The sequence below is a fragment of the Phocoena sinus genome, chromosome 20, assembly GCF_008692025.1.
Source record: "Phocoena sinus isolate mPhoSin1 chromosome 20, mPhoSin1.pri, whole genome shotgun sequence".
Lineage (NCBI taxonomy): Eukaryota > Metazoa > Chordata > Mammalia > Artiodactyla > Phocoenidae > Phocoena > Phocoena sinus.
In genome coordinates, this window is record NC_045782.1 from 4,170,650 (window position 1) to 4,187,438 (window position 16,789).

At 42.8% G+C, this 16,789-nt stretch overlaps 1 protein-coding gene across 2 annotated transcripts in view; it reads left to right on the forward strand.

Annotated features, from left to right (window-relative positions):
• HS3ST3A1 (heparan sulfate-glucosamine 3-sulfotransferase 3A1) overlaps positions 1-16,789 on the forward strand; it is an 88,357-nt gene that overhangs the window by 56,696 nt on the left and 14,872 nt on the right. The window lies entirely within an intron of this gene.

Sequence of the window (16,789 nt, forward strand, 5' to 3'; positions counted from 1 at the left end):
CTCTGTGTGATCTGCCTGCCAAGTTAGACTTAAAGGAACATCGTTTAATACATGGTCTCCTAAAACAGATGATAAACCCTGAAATGGCAGCATTTGGATTCACACATTTTCTTTCCGCCCATAGTCAAGGCTCACTAATCTGCTGGATGACCCACAATGTTTTCTTTTGATGATTTTGTAAATCTAGAGTAGAGATAAGTCAGCACAGTTGTCTTAATAAGGTAGAAGACAGAGTGCCCATTTGTTGTTGAAATAAAGCCATGTTAAATGAAGAAGAACCCAGTAAAAAGCATGCAATAAATTTCTGAAGAAAAATTAGAGATTTTTAAGTGGGAGACTAATACCCATCTCCTAGCAGAAGCACAGATAAGTAATTGTTTTTGTGAGGGTCAAGATACTCTATCAGTATTTTTCACTTTTTTTTTTTTTTACCATGACCCACGTTATTTACGTGCATATACATACAAACAAAATGTGAAATACATGTTCAAGAAGGAATGCTTTTGGACTTCCCTGGCGGCCCAGTGATTAAGACTCTGCGCTTCCAATGCAGGGGGTGCAGGTTCGATCCCCGGTCAGGGAACTAAGATCCCACGTGCCGCGCAACACAGCCCAAAAATAAAAATTAAATAAAAAAAATAAATAAAACAAGTGCTTTTCAAAAAAAAAAAAAAGAAGAATTCTTATGTGATGCTGTCTGATAATTTCTATCCTGCCCTATTTTACTGAGGTCTGTTCCTTTGAACGCAGGTGGCAGTCTTCTAAGGCGGGGGTTCTCAGCACCCCCAGGGGATGTTCGGCAATGGCTGGAGACGTCTTTGTTTGTTGTCCTGCCGCAGGGGCTGGGGGGAGGGTGCTACTGGCATCTCATGGGTAGGGGCCAGGGGTGCTGCTATGTGCTACACAACCCGGGGAGCCCACCACAAAGAATTATCCATCCTGACATGTCAGTCGTGTTGAGGCTGAGAAATGCTGATCTGAAGCTTTGTGCCCTCAGAGCTAAAAACACTTCTCTGCTAGGGTTACCAAGAAGGGGGAACACTGCCCCTAATAATATGCCAGGGTTCTTCCAAGGGGAATAAGAAGGACAGTTTTTGTCTTTGAGGGCACCCCACAGAATAGACCCATTTTTCCTTACTTTAGTGCGTGGCGTACTCTTTCTTCAAGTGTAGGTCAGCTCGTGAGACTTAGGTCTTCAAGGCCACACAGGGCACTTTGAGGTTAAAACACTAATGAATGCTTCTCTAAGCGTCCATGGAAGCTGATTCAGCACTCAGGGTGATTAGCAGGGTCGGGTTAGAGCTAATGAGCTTCGGGTGCCCGTAGTTGGTATTTGAGCTTAGTGGGGCATTAAGACCCGACAGCCCCCAACTTCTTTCTGACCTGCTTGGGCCTGTGTTACTTCAAAACCCAAGAGGGAGAAAACTGCTGAAATGGTAGTTTCTTCCCCATGAGGCTAATTACTTCCTTTCCCAAGATGAAGACTATATTTGGAAGGGCTGAGACATCTGAAAGCAGAGGACATCTGCCCACTGGGGCAAGGAAGCAGAGGCCCTTTTAGTGCCCCTCAAAAGAAACGGGCGCTTAGCAAAGAATCCGAAAGCAGAACACAAAGTGGAGAGACTTGGAATGTAGTCTGTAGACCAACCCGGCCCAGAAGCAGGTTGTGACTGGAAACTCAGAAGCCTGGATTTGGGAAGGGCGCCTCTGCAGACAGCCGCTCCTGAGTAGGAAGAAAAGATGCCAGTGGGACCAGAAAAGTTGAGCAGGATGCGTGTGAAAGATGGAGAATCTGGAGGGAAGCTGATGAAGTTGCTTTGGGCGGAAGGTTTAGGGTGGGCTCACCAAGCCCTCATCAAACTCGGCATACAGGATGCGGTTCTGGTTTTTCTGTGAATAAGCGATGCCTTTTATTTATCTAGATGGAAATATGTTGCCTGTTCTTCAGCATTCTTAGCTATAATCACTGTGGATTGGCTCCACAGACGTGCACTGGTTAGGAAATATTCTAGAGGTTGCTCTGGCCTGCAGTCTTAGACTTTTGTTCCTATTTGGTTAGTAGAACGTTGGGCAAATTACTTTGCATCTCCCAGCCAGGCTTTTGTGATATTTAAATGTGTGGTTGGACTGGTGTCATCTATAAAGCTTTGTTTCCCCTTGAACTTACTATGGATTTAAGAGAATTGGATAATAATAGAACTGGCCTATTACGGCAGATTCTACATATCTCCACCCAAGCAGAATTAGAACATAAAAGCATACCGGGGAAAGGGGAGTTAGTAACGAATTAAAACTTGCCGATTCTAAGAATTATGGAGAGTGTCAGTAGCAGTGGTATGTAAACCAGCTCTTCCTTCATTGACCCTTTGCAGGCTTCTTACTGTTAGGAAGGCGGAAGTGGGGAGATGGTGGCAAATGACTGAGTTTGACTTTTACGGTGGGGCACTGACTATTTCCATTAAGTGGAGGAAGAGACTGAGACAGAAAGTAAGACACTTACGGGTCACATAATTATTAGGAAATGGAACCAGATGCTTCTGGTTTAGTCCCCAAACTTGACCCGTTTTTACACCATTTCCCCATCTTACTACCTCTGCATTCTGTACTTCACACCAGGGGATGGTCCTCTGATATTTTGGATTTTACAGTTACCGTAAATGCCTTACAGGCAGTTAACGGTATTTGTTGAAGCTTAATGTGGGGAAGAAAAATCCAACCACATCGTAAGAGTTTGTAATGACTTTCTCTTTTTCTGGACTTGGTCACGTTTAAACAATAGCCATATCGTCTCCCAGACAGGTGGCATGAAGGAGTGAAATAACTATACACATCAGTAGCCGGTATTTAAAAATATCTCGTTTATTTTCATCATCTGAAAGCCCAAACTAGATCAACCTCAAGGAGTTTAAGAGATCACGTAGCAGGTGGCCATTCCCGTGGCGAAAAATAAACTCACTGCATCATCAGCTTCACCATGCCAAGCACCTTCAGCTGGTTTGCTGGCGCGCAGAGCATCCTGGGTAGCTCGGACAGTGTCTCATCCTGCTTTTCCCATTCCTGGGAGACACAATCATCATCTCGATGACCTCACCCCAAGCAGGAGCTACTTGCATGTTTACAAAAGCAAAATGGGCTAAAATAGAGGTTAAGTGGCTCCTTCACTGACGTTCGGACCATGAGTGTCGCAGGCAAGAACCAAAGATGACCATTCGAAACCTTTTGCAAGCAAAGCCAGTGCTGTAACCATTTAGACTTCATCTTAAGGCTCCCAGGATTAGGGCCTATTTTCTTATCTACTCTGCTTTTGGCATTTTAAGAATAAGTTAAAGAAAGGAAAATGAATCAAATCAGAAGGTGCAACTCTATTTCTTAGAAGGTACAGCAGTACTTTCAGCGTTGGGAAGTATAAGCTGACCAACGATTCCGTTCCCTAGAGGTCACCACTGTTGATAGCTTGGTGTGCATCCATCCAGATTTTTGGTAAGCCAGTATTAGACACAAACACAGCACATTAGTTATTATGGCCAAAATCATGTTTCGTAACATTACCGTGAAGCCTCAGAGACATACAGTTGTTTATTGGACAAGGCTACGGGGTTCCTCTGATCCGGGCTGGCCTGAGGTCCCAGCTGGCCTTACTCACGTGTGTGTGGTCAGCTGTGAGTCAACCAGACGACTGTCCCGATCTCTCCTGGGTCTGCTCGCATGTCTGGGGAATCAGCTGGCCGAAGGCTGACCTCAGGTGGTCTTTGCTGAGATGACTTGGTCACTCAATGTTATTCCGATTGTCTTCCATCCTCCAGAAGGCTCATCCAGACATGTCCTCACAGAGGTGGCCAGGCACATGAGAGGAACATACAGGAGGTTTTTCAAGCCTCTTCTTGAAGTAACTATACACTTGTTAATGCTCATTGACCTAAGCAAGCCACATGGCAACTCAGTATCCAGGCATGGGAAAACAGATTCCACTTTCATGATGAAAAAGCTGCTGAGTTCATGGCAAAGGGCCAGGAGAGAGAGAGGAGTGAAGAATCGAGGCCATCAACACACCCAGCCTAACAGTCAGTGAAACGTAATTAACACACGAGCAGTTTTTTAATTGCCTGTTTTTACAAATATGAGATAGTATTCTATCATTTTATGGCGTATACAATATTGAAGACCTTTCTTAATTTGAAACAGATATCGTTCAATCTTGCTAACTTTGCAAAATGTTCCTTTATATGAATATGCCAAAAGTTTTTATCTAGTTCCCTAATAGTGAGCATGTAAGTGGTTTTCTGTTTTGGGAACTCTGGGATAGTGCAGCAGTGGACACATGTTTGCATAACCGTTTGTGTACTGACACTGATATTTCAGTAAATTGAACCTGTGGGATCCTTCTTATTTTATCTTCCGGCGAGACTGAGCAACCTGTAATCCCCTGAATGTGCCACCATCTTCTACGCCCCCATGTTTTCAAACACTGTTTCTTCTAAAATCCTCCTCCCTCTTCCACTTGACCAATAAGCTACAGTGAAACCCAGGAGAAAGTGAACCTGCGTATAGCATCACTGGTGATTGGCTGCCAGCCTCCGTATCAGACGCACCCTGCAGTATCTCAGGTTCACAGCGTTTGCAATTGAATGTCATTCCAGTCTTCACTCAGGCACCGCCGTGCTTGTGAAGCCTTCTCTAAGTTCCTTGGGCAGATTGGTACTCCTTCTCTGAACATCTAAACACTCCCGTTACAGTCATTTTCCCAAACACATTTGCTGCTACGTCTTTCTGTCAAGAGGGTAAAGCTCTCCGAGAGCAGGGATGTCGTCTTTTGAGCCTCATAGCTCCATTTCCTAATGGGGTGCTTGACCAAAGTAGGCGCTTGACAAAGGTTTGCTAAGGAAAAATCTTACACTTGGGGGTCAAAACTAATGGTAGCCATATCAAAATAATTTAATAGATACTTATTCGGTGATTCAGTAAATATTTATTGAATATGTGCAGAGAGTTGGATATACTTGAAATGAGGAGCTGGCAAGAACGTCACTGTGGCTTCTTGATGTCGGACGGTGTTCTGAGAGAGTCTGGTGAAATTTCAGAGTTCTCCCTCAGAAAAATAGGTGTATGTACTTGTTCCCATTTTTACATACACTTGTGGTGAGTTCTCTACTTCCTGTATTCAGTCTTGGGACCTCGGTTGAGAACCTCTACCTCCAGTTGATAGGAACATGACCCCATGTCAGACTTAGCTCCACGAAGGACAGATTTGGGGGACTTGTGGTTAGAGCATCCGTCATGACCCTTCCCCTGTCATAGGCCTTAATTCTCACTTCATGACAAGTGTGCAAGTGGCCAGAATATGGAATTTTCATATCACTATCTTTATGTTTTAGAGATCTTACCTACCCCTAAAATATTTTTGGAGACTCACAGATATATAAAAGGGAAACATCTACCACAAATAGGTCTCAAGACTCATTTGACATTACTTAACCATAATTCTGTGTAAATACATAGATATGTTCTATTTCTTGGAAGAAAGAGAGTTTTCAAAAAATCACTGGATAAGAAATATGACTTCTGCATCTTAAAAAACACTTAAAAATAGTATTTTGAGATTAAATGAAACAGCAGTATCCCATGCAAAATAGTAGCCAGAATACAAACTTTTAGGAATAATATCAATAAGAAGTGTACACAACTCGCCTGTAAACGTCTTTGCTGAGGATTCATGATCTGTGGCAAAGGCAGAGTTCTCAGACAGGATGCTAAGAGCGTAATTCATGAAATCAATGGATAAATCGAACTCCATCAAAATTAAAAACTTTGACTTAGCCAAAGACACTGCTAAAAGAAAGGCAAATACTTCATCGTATCACTCATATGTGCAATCTAAAAAAAAATCAAAATCATAAAACAGAGAGTAGAAAAGTGGTTTCCAGGGGCTGGGGGGCAGTAGGAAAATAGGGAGGGGTTGGTTCAGACTCTCATTTTTAAGATGAATAAAGTCTGAGGATCTAACGTATGACTGTAGTTATATGGTGTGACTATAGTTGATAACGCTGTATTGTATAATTGAAATTTGCTAAAAGAGCAGAACTTAAATGTGTTCACCGAGAGAAAAGAAAAAGAAAAAAATTGGGAAAAAAGAAGTTTTCAAATTTAATCTTTACTATTTAGTGCAGTGATCATGAAAAAAAAGACAAACTACAGACTTGGCAAATATTTCCAAATACTGTATCCAACAAAGGACTTCTAGCTAGAATATCTAAAGGACTTATAAAATTTAATGGTAAGAAAATAACTGAATTTAAAAATGGGCAAAAGGCTTTAACAGACATTTCAAACAAGAGGCAATTAAGCAAATGAAAAGATGTTCAAAAAGATGTTCCGTATCATTAGCCTTTAGGGAGATGTAAATTAAAACCACTATGAGATACCGCTACGTAACTGTCAGAAAGGCTAAACCAAACAATTAAAAACCTGACAATACTAAGTGCTGGCATACACTGGAGCAAATGGACCCCCATACGTTGCTTTGGGAATGCAAATTGGTACAGCTAATCTTTAAAGCAGTTCGGCAGCTTCTTATAAAGTGAAATGTCTACTTATCAGATGCCCTCGCAATCCCACGCCTTGTTATTTAACCAAGAGAAAAACATAGTCATGCAAAAACCTGTGCCAAAGATCCACAGCAGTTCTGTTCATAATTGTTGAAAAGTGGAACCAACCCAACTGTCTTCCAACACGTGGTTGGATAAAGAAGCTGTGGTCCATCCATGCAATGGAAAACTACTCAGCAGTGAGAAGGTGCAAACTGTTGATACATGCAACACTTGAGTGGATCTCAAAGGCATTATGCTGTGTGAAAGAAGCCAGTCTCGAAACGTTATATACCGCAGGATTCCATTGATAAGATATTCTCAAAAAGACAAAATTATCATGAAAGAAAACCATTCAGTGTTTGCCAGGAGTTAGGGGTGAAGAAAGGATACCTTACCCTACAAAGTGACAGCACAGTATTGAAGTGATCGAACTGTTTTACATTCTGATTGTCACCATGGTTACACAAATCTAGATATAACTGAATTTCATTGAATCGTACTTCGAAAATGTCAGTTTTACTATCTGTTAACTTAAATATAAAATAAAAGCTTTACTGAGGAGTATAAAAATCTGTATAAATGAAATCCATATCATCTTCTCAGACTGACAGACTCAATATAGAAAAATGTCATTTCTTCCTAAATTAGTCCTTACATTTTGTGAAATCCCAGTTCCAATGGAAATGAGGAGAAGAAGAGGACTTGATGAAAATACTTGATAATCCTTTAGTCCATTTGGAAGAAAACATATTTAATAAAAAATATTCAAGAATAGGACGGGCAGTTTCGTGTTAGATTTAAGACGTTATCATAACATTATAATAATTAAAAGACTGCTTTACTAGTGCCAAAATAAACGTAGAAAAGAATATAAAAACTTAATACACAAAATGAAAGTTACACAGGAATTTGGTGTGTGAAGTAGGTGGCATATCAGTAATGGATAAAAATCTGTAATTTTTTATAAAGAAAAATATTTAGAAGTCAACCTCAACAATAATTTAAAATGGATTCCAAAATGAATAAAATTAAAATCAAAGATGGATACTTATTTATTTAATATTTATTAAAGTAAGGACGACCTCAGAAAACATCATAAAGGAAAAGTCACAAAGAAAAAGATTGACAGATTTTAAAACACTTAAAATATCAGAAACACTATAAACAAAAAGGAAATGAGAAAGGATAAACCAGAATATTTGCTACATAAAAGAAGAGGTATAAATAAATTAATATAAAGGAAATACTTAAAATCTAAGAGGCATCTCAGTAGAAAATAATAGACAAAAATGCATAACCAGGTAGTGTTTTTAAAAGTAGCTTTTCTAATAAATGTCTGAGAAAATGCTCACTAGCTTAAAACGTAAGTATTAAAATATTTAAAAATCATTTCCATATGTTTGTTGGAACTAATCATGCGATATCATGATACACAGTGTAAATGAATGCATTAGAAGACGTATTTCAACATACGGAAATAGAACTGAGATATATAAAGTAACATATTCAAATTCAAAGTTTAAAAATCTTTATAGAAGTCCAGTTTGCAACATGATTCAAAAACCTTTAAGACATACACACCTTCCTTTATACGTCAAGGGAATAATTAAACGTGAATGAAAATGTTTAACTTTGGAAACAACCTAAGTATCCAATAATAAGGGATTCGCTAAACACTTTATGGTGCTTCATATAGTGGGTTACTGCACAGTCGCTTAAAATGAAGTCGATGTGCATTTAAGGTCAGGAATTTCCTGTTCCTCGGTGCAGAAAAGCAGTTCAGAATGGTTTACATACAAAACGATCTCATTTCACCAATGTTATAAAGAACTGCATAGAATAGCCTGGATGGATATACTTCAAGATACTACATCCGAGTGTAGAAGAATTTTGGGCTTCTCTGAATTTTCTCATTTTTCTACAATGTGCAGTTTTGTGCAATTCTTTTTAACTTGTGCAATTTGTAAATTAAAAAAAAATTTTAATTAAAAAAAAGTAGTCCTTCTGGAAAGCAGCTGTTTTTCTCCATGATCTCACCCTGCAGCCTATGGTGTTTTGTTTCCTTGAGCCGATAGGAGAGAGATTCTTTCCTGGTCCATCACAGGGATGTAGTGACAGCACATCTGTGACATCTCTACCATAGGAGAACCACCCGGTCCCTGTGAACTGCTTCATTTCGAAAGCCCAGTTCCTGGAGGCCCTCAGGCTTGTTTGGAGCCAGAGCCTTGTCTGTCTGCCTTCTATTTCTCCGTGATTTCTTCTCCAAGCCCTGGTACATCCTCTTCTGATCCACCCTTAACGGGTCCCTGGACAAAACTACTCATGGAAGCCCCACATCCCATGCATCTAAACATTTCAAAAGTGGTAAATCAAGCTAATAAACTGTTAAACATAATATATTCTATTTTGACAAATATTCCTTCATAACAACAAAACAGAAAAAAATGTGCTTAAATCTATTGTTTTTATATGTCTGAAAGTTTTGGCAAAATACCGGAGGGAACTCGATTTGACTGTTATTGCTCTGCCGGTGCTCTGTGGCTGGACCAGTGACGGGTGGGTGAGTAATAAAATGGAAACACACACATCGTGAGCAATTATCCCTTCTGCAGTACGACTCATTTCTCCTGCTTCATTTCAGCAAGATACTAAATATGTTACCATCAAGATTTTCATACTAATTTTGTTCTGGTGGCAATAATGATCTAAAGCAGGGGTTGGCAGACATTTTCTGAAAAGGCCAAGGTCAGAAATATTTTAGAGTTTGCAGGCCATCTGGTCTCTGTCACAACTGCTTGGCCTGCTGTCCAAGTTCAGAAACAGCCATAGACAATAAGTAAGCAAACAGGCATGGCTGTGTGTCCATAAAACGTTACTGATAAAAAATAGTTGGATTTGACCCATGGGCCACCTGTGTCCCTGTTGGAGGGTTTTCCCCTTCTCGGTGACACATCTGGCAGCTACGCCGATGATGTGGGTCTAACGGACCCTCACTGGTTGCTCTCCTGAAGTTTGTTTTGTCCGTTTGCCTCACTTCACGATGACGCCATAAATTTGGAGGTTTGTTTTGTGTCACCAGAGTGAGATAATTTTGGAAGTTCTGTTAGTGAGACAGGATGTGGGTCGTTTTCTTGTTCAAACCCAGGGAGGCTGATGGCAGGGTCCTGATGGCAGACTTTAGAAAGAACATCCAGGAAGGCCAGGGCCCCAGACCCTGCGAAATAATAGCTTCACGTCACGTTTCCTGTTTTAAACTTGAAAGACCTATTGATGAGCACCCACTCTGTGTCCAGAACCTACCAACCAACCAACAGGCAAAAAAAATGAAGGAAACCGAAACAAAAAATGCACCATTGTCCAAATGTAACAAAGAATCTTCTAAAATGGCAGGGTTTTCCTCATCATGCCCTCGGCCTGTCTCTCAGCTGCCTCAGTGTCCTTAGGTTGTGGATCTCAGGCCAGGAAAGCACGGTTCTTCCCTTATCTGCAGCGGCATGTATGCAAAAACCTGATGATTCCAGGCTGATGAGAGGGCCCCGTCCACAGCGCCACAGAAGCTGATAGCACAGCTCTCAGACCAGTCGTTTATAAAAACCCCTGTCAGGAGCCAAGATGCGCTGAGCTGGTGGTGTGCGGGGTCGTGGCTGCAGAGCGGGGACAGCTGCCTGCCAGCCCCGACCCGGGCCCCGCCCACTCTGATGAGGAATTCCACATCCCCTCTGGATTGTTGATCTTAGAAGGTGGTTAAAAGTACCAGATAGGATGAAGGACAATCAATTCTCCCTTTAATTAGGGCTCGTATTTAATGCACCTTTCCTGCCTCAGAAGTACCACGAGGGAATTTCCCCTGCAGGGATGAACTTTTTTAGGGAGTTGAAACTTCAAGGTGGTCGAACCCTGAGCATGCTGTATTTCTAGAACTGGAGAAGAATTCTATATCATGGAAAGAACAGTGAACCAGGGCTCAGGAGACCAGAGTTAAGCCAAGCCTCGGGTCCATCTGGCTGCATGTCTTTTCAGAACTTCCCGCCTTTGTGAAACCACGGGGCTGGGGCAGGGGCTTCTGAGACCCTCCCAGTTCTTGGTGATGCTGCCCCACAGGACAGCCCAGTCTGCCAGCTTCCTTTTCTCCAGCTCATTCTTTTTGTTTTTAGCTTTATTTTATATTGGAGTATAGCTGATTTACAGTGTTGTGTTAGTTTCAGGTGTACAGCAGTGATTCATATATCTATTCTTTTTTCAAATTCCTTCCCCACATAGGTTATTACAGAGTATTGAGTAGAGTTCCCTGTGCTGTACAGTAGGTCCTTGTCGATTATCTATTTCATATATAGTAGTGCATATATGTTCCTCCCAAATTCCTAATTTATCCCCCCACCATGTTTCCCCCTTTGGTAACCGTAAGTTTGTTTTCTGTGTCTGAGTCTGTTTCTGCTTTGGAAATAACTTCATCTGTATCATTGTTTCAGATTCCACATGTAAGTGATATCATATGGTATTTGTCTTTGTCTGTCTGACTTACTTTCTCCAGCTCATTCATTCTTGATCTCTTCTCTGTCTCTCTGTAATCAATCTCTCTCTTTCTGTCTCTCTCTCTCATACACACACACACACACACACACACACACACACACACACACACACACACCCCTAAGGGTTTCTAAATATTTTTCAGGCCGTAGATCCTGACTAATTTAATCTCAGTTTATCTCTGTTTTCTATGGTCATTTTTTATAACTAGATTTAGAAACATTCTTTAAGACATTTCTATTCTAACTGAATTTAGATGTCCCCTCCGTTCCGTGAACATGTGAGCTTTTCATTTTGCTCTATCTGTGGTTCAGTTGAAATGAAATCTCACGGTTGCACTTTTCTCAAGCTTGTCTAGATACCAAGTGTTTGGAATCACTGCGTATCTGAAGATGGTATTTGGATACTACTTTCAATGAAGTAAAAGCTGAGCTCAGTCGAAAGGTCTTGTTCTCTTTAATCTTCCGTAAGCTCTGGGCCCTTATTACTTAAGTCAGGGCCCAGCTCCCCCTCCGTCACCTTCATTCGTCAGCAGCCTAGTTATTATGCTCTTTTGTTCGCCTTTCTATGTGAATGCCTGTGAAATACTTTCTTTATCCTCAAATTCTAAAGCATTTTGCTCATACATTTCAGAGTGTAGGTCTCTACCAGGACCAGAACTAGGGTGAGGCATCGGTAGCACACAGGGTGCAGAAGTTGAGGAGATGCTTCCTCTCTGGGTAGTGCAGTGTTGAAGTAGAACAGTGATTGTCCCTTTCTGGCTTGAGGCATAAAGAACATCCGACATCCAGAGACAGACCCACCGTGGACAAGTGGCGAGTTGCTATGTTTTCCTCGGTGCGTTCTCAGGCTCCGATTTTCTTACAGATTCTGCCGTTATCATTAGCGGGTCTGTGCATTTTACTGTTTCAGGGGGTGAGGGCTTTCCTTCCTTCCGGATATTCTTTGATAGTTTGTTAGGACTTTGGGAGAAGCTCTCAGTTCCCAAGAGCCAGACACTATGTTAAAACAGAGTTTGGGACGCTGTAAACAAGGTTAGAGATGATATTTTAAATCTTACGAATACATGAGTTTCCCAATGAAGTGAACTTAGAAGGAGAAAATCAGAGGGTGAAGCGATGAGCCTTGTAAGTTACTGGTCTATTTTTTTTTTTTTTTTTGTGCGGTATGCGGGCCTCTCACAGTTGTGGCCTCTCCCGTTGCGGAGCACTGGCTCCGGACACGCAGGCTCAGCGGCCATGGCTCACGGGCCCAGCCGCTCCACGGCATGTGGGATCTTCCCAGACCGGGGCATGAACCTGTGTCCCCTGCATCGGCAGGCGGACTCTCAACCACAGCGCCACCAGGGAAGCCCTGGTCTATTTTTATACTTCCTAAGAGCCCACGAATGAGAAAAATTGTGGAATTGCTTGGGAAACTCTGAGGTCCCACACAAACATCAAGGATTCTTGCTTGAATTTATGATCCCAGATAACCCTTGCCCCCTTCCCTTTCAGGGCTGCCCTTCTTGCTGACCTGAGAGATGTGTTTTCTGCCCTTTCACGGGTTACCCCAAATTATCAACCAAGAATTCTCCACTCTTCTCGTCTCAGTGCCAAGGAACATTGTGTTGCTTTCTTGAAATAAGCTTGTTTCCTTTGTCATTAAGCCTGGGGAGGGTGAGAACCACGCCTTTCTGTCTGTTTACTTGATTGTTCAGAGGTTTAGAAGGAACCTGCCATCAAGGGCACTGGGAAACGTACCAGCCTTTAAGTTTGATGCTTGAATATCTTGACGACAGTTTGCTTACTAGATCTGCACATCCAGATTCGGTCAGTGTGGGAACCGGTTCAAAAACAAGACGTCTTCCTCTCCCACAGAAGCCAACTCAAAAAACAATGGAAGGGAGTTTTCTTTCCAGCCTCACAAGGCACGTTTGGTGGGGGGGCTGGGGGGAAGGGTCCCACATAACAGCAGCAGGAAAAGAAATATCGATGTGGCTGGTCCTCGGCCCCAGGGATGCAGGCCCGACTGCACCGGAGTTTGCTTTGCTTCCTCTGCCCCAAGCTCACGCCACCAGGGCCCCCGGGAACCACCTTCATGCCGTGGCCGTGAAAAGAGCATGTTTCCCCTCGAATTTTCTGCTTTTGCTGGAGGCTTCCAAAAACAGACACGTGGTTCTCTTTGGTTGCAGAGACTTTAAAAAAAAAAAAAAAAAAACTGTATGTGTACACGGGCCAGATTTATTTATTTCTCAAGGTAAATTACCTTTGCCTTACCACTCAGGTCCTTCTCTTACAGAAGAAAGCCTTTGCAAAACATGTCTGTTACCTGTTTGCAAGATTCCAATGATTTATACTCTGAGATGAATAGGGAAGTAGTGCATTTAACATTCCTATGTTTTGGCAGAACGTCAAAGATGGCTATACCATCCACCCAGAGACTCTTGCTAATGCTGCCTGGGCGTCTGGGACGGTGCAAGGACCGTGTGCTTTAGAGCAGAATAGACCTGGATTTTCATTCTGTCCCTTTCACTCATTGCTGTGTGTCTTTGGACAACTCACGTTACCTCTGAGTCTATCATCTCATCTGAGAAGTCATGCCAGTAATTCTAGCTTTTTGCTGTTGTGAGACACAGGAAAGGATACATCAGACCTTGGCCTACGGTAAACGCTTAGTGAGTGCCCATCCGCTTCATTGTGTTCTTCCTAAGACACTGGGACTTGAAATCCTGTCTGCCCTGTGTGTGTTATTGCTAACGGTGCCCTATCTGGGAACCTCACCTTCTAGCAGGGACATCTTCTTTTGATGTTTTGGGCACAGAGGACGCGTGGGACAGAGATGCGTCTCCTTCATCCCTGCCCTCTTAAAGGCAGTGACAGCACTCAGCTGGTGGACTTAGCTGGTCTTTCTGCTAGCTCCAGGCATGAGGGACGTGGCCAGTACAGCCTTCGTCTGAACCAGCCTGAGCACTTTCCCTAGGCATCTGTCGTGGGAGCCGCGTTCTTTCCGACCTCATTGATTTTGAAATCAATTCTGTTGATGCAGAACTGCCCTGCTTAATGATTTACACAGATCCTTTTTATTTGATTGGTGGAGTCACACTTCAGAACAGAGCAGCAAGTGTGACACTGGGCAGAACTTTGAATTTGACAAGTTACTAAGGAGTGAAAGCCCTGAATGTGCATGGGACCTGAGAGGTGGGATGGCCTTAGAGACGTGGAGGACGGTGGTCTTATTTTGCTTATGAAGAAACCAAGGCCCAGAGAAGTTAAGTGACCTGCTCAGGATCACACAGCTTTTAACATCAGAATCAAGACTGAATCCACATTTCTCTTCCCAGTTTTGAGTTTCCCATAAAACTGTGGTTTCTTCATGGAAATATGTGATCCATCTGAGCCATATTTTGGGATAAAGCCAATCATGTGTTGTCTTTTGTCTCCATTAGAATTCTTAGGCAGAAATCTTAACTTAAAAAATTAGCCTCGGGCTTCCCTGGTGGCGCAGTGATTAAGAATCCACCTGCCAGTGCAGGGGACACGGGTTTGAGCCCTGGTCCGGGAAGATCCCACATGCCGCGGAGCAACTAAGCCCGTGCACCACAACTACTGAGCCTGCGCTCTAGAGCCCGCGTGCCACAACTACTGAAGTCCGCGTGCCTACAGCCCGTGCTCCATAACAAGAGAAGCCACCGCAATGAGAAGCCCGTGCACCACAACAAAGAGTAGCCCCCGCTCACTGCAACTAGAGAAAGCCCGCGTGCAGTAACTTAGACCCAACGCAGCCAAAAATTTAAATAAATAAAGTAAAAAAAAAATTAGCCTCAACTCTACTGAAGGAGAAACTTACATCTTTCCCCCTTTTTTAAGAAGAAGGGGGTCCTACTATTTCCTTGAAAAGAACTGTTTGGGGTTTTTTTTTAAAGTAAAATTTTTATCATTTTCCACCTCTAAAGCTTTGGGATCTTGTTTGAAAACGTGTTCTGTCCATAAGTCAGCTGTGCAGCCTCCTCCGTTCTCCCATCAATGTTCCTCTCGTTCTCACCACCTTTTTCTCTCTCACCATCAGCCCCCAAACCCAGGGTCTTCAGCTCCTCAAGCCTGGATTACACCGGAGGAGCCTTGCAAAATATCTCACTACCTGCACGATTTTCCTGATCCGTCCGGACTTGTGCTCCGACTCAGATTTTAATCTATCACTGACTCTAATCACACCCTCACATTTGCAGTCTCATTTCATGCAGCTCCCCTGTTTCAAACAGATTTCTTCATCTGTGTCCAATTCAGATTCTGGGCCTTTCAGGCTCTTCACAGCTACCCTCTGGGTGAGTTTCACACGTCCTTGGGTTCTCCATCCGTCCAACTGGCTCCATCCAAGTCACCTCGGGCATACGCTTTTCCCATCCCTCTTGTCTGCTGACTTCCTCTCATCCGATGCAACAGAAATAACCTGGCCGTAGGCACTGGGAGGACTTCTGTCACCTTCCATGTACTGACTGGGGGAACTTGGACCTGCAGCTTTCCCTCCCTGAATTTCAGCTTCTTCATCAGAAAAGTTGGGGAGCATAATGCCTATCTTAAGGGAGAAAACCACTGATAAGATGTTTTGCAAGCGTAATATACTCTTCAGGTATTTCTGCTTGTGTCCACACCTTAGAGACACATCTTCCATGATAACGTGAACCCGGTAGTGCTTGTAGCGCGGGGAGAACCTCGTTTGGGACAGAGGCGAGGCAGCTCCTGTTCTGATGCTTACCGGGGGTGCGGGGCAAGAGGTCACTATGAGGACCACTGGTTCCTAGAAATAGGAGCTCAGTTCCTTTCCCTTTATGACCTAAACGTCCACAAGCTGGCGATGTAGCTGGTTTAGCAAATGCCCTTGTTTGAAATCCATGTATTCCTTGGAGAATTATGGAAAACTGGTCCATTTATTTTTTTTATAAGTGTCCTAAACTGTTTTTTTAACATCTTTATTGGAGTATAATTGCTTTACAATGGTGTGTTAGTTTCTGCTTTATAACAAAGTGAATCAGTTATACGTATACATATGTTCCCATATCTCTTCCCTCTTGCGTCTCCCTCCCTCCCACCCTCCCTATCCTACCCCTCCAGGCGGTCACAAAGCACCGAGCCCATATCCCTGTGCCATGCGGCTGCTTCCCACTAGCTATCTACCTTACGTTTGTTAGTGCGTATATGTCCATGCCTCTCTCTCGCCCTGTCACAGCTCACCCTTCCCCCTCCCCATATCCTCAAGTCCCTTCTCCAGTAGGTCTGTGTCTTTATTCCTGTCTTACCCCTAGGTTCTTCGTGACATTTTTTTTTTTCTTCTTAAATTCCATATATATGTGTTAGCATACGGTATTTGTCTTTTTCTTTCTTACTTCACTCTGTATGACAGACTCTAGGTCTATCCACCTCATTACAAATAGCTCAATTTCGTTTCTTTTTATGGCTGAGTAATATTCCATTGTATATATGTGCCACATCTTCTTTATCCATTCGTCCGATGTGGGGCACTTAGGTTGTTTCCATCTCCAGGCTATTGTAAATAGAGCTGCAATGAACATTTTGGTACATGACCCTTTTTGAATTATGGTTTTCTCAGGGTATATGCCCAGTAGTGGGATTGCTGGGTCAGATGGTAGTTCTATTTGTAGTTTTTTAAGGAACCTCCATACTGTTCTCCATAGTGGC